The sequence below is a fragment of the Phalaenopsis equestris genome, unplaced genomic scaffold, assembly GCF_001263595.1.
Source record: "Phalaenopsis equestris unplaced genomic scaffold, ASM126359v1 Scaffold000094, whole genome shotgun sequence".
NCBI classification, from domain to species: Eukaryota; Viridiplantae; Streptophyta; class Magnoliopsida; order Asparagales; family Orchidaceae; genus Phalaenopsis; species Phalaenopsis equestris.
In genome coordinates, this window is record NW_018164536.1 from 1,177,130 (window position 1) to 1,178,163 (window position 1,034).

Here is a 1,034-nt window from a genome sequence, read left to right on the forward strand (position 1 = left end):
GCTCCAAACAAATAGGACTAATAGGACTGATCCCCCGTCTGGATCGGGGATCTAGGCGCACTAGATAATCACCTATATGAAAGATGTTGGACCAGTCAGGTTGGAGAAGTACGGGGACTCCTCCTCAGAACATGCAAATATGAATGCAGTTATTTAGGGCGGTCCTAAGTATTGTGGATGCCCTATTAATATATGATGGAAAGTAAATGTTGCAATTTTTAAATCCTGAATATTTTAATCCTAAATTTTAATTATCTTAAATATTTTATTTATGATTTTATATAATTTTTAGGATTTTAGGTCCTAAAGTGCCTATGTGACATCGTGAAATCCCAGATCACAGAAAGAAACAAGAAAAACATATGCAAATGTGCAAACATGCAACATGATGCAAAAGGCCAAACAAACGGAATCAAAACAATAAATAGGCCGGTGCAACATATCCCAGAAAAGAAAAAGAGCGGTCGGACTTCGTATATACATGCCCAGTTCTAATTCTATACATAAATATAAAATGCAGACTTAAGATATAGGGCACGAGCATCCACTCCTGATCCCTTCCACGTGGTTCCCGTACCAAACACCTTGAAACTCATGCCCGTATCTTATTTCTGCTATAGGACTCTTCTAGACTCTAAAAAGTACATAGGAGAAAGAAAAGACTCAATCTTGCATGAAAAATAAGTGTTAGCGGGAAAGCTCACATGCAAATACAGTATCATGAGTCATGCCTTATAAGTGGGGAGCTAAATAGCACCTGCAAGAAAAATAATCAGAAATCATCACATGCTCCCTCAATAGTCGTATCTATGTGTGTGCATATAAATAGGCATGGCCCTCTGCAGATAAATACCCTAACACACTACCACACATATGCAGCATGCAGTCACACCACAAGCATAATGCAAAAGAAAGATACATGACTAGGGCAACCAAACCAGTAAAGAACAATAGTCATGCCGCAAAAAAAACTACCTAGCACCCTAAATCCTAGCCTAGCACACCATCTAATGAAAAGTGCGTCAACCTAGTAT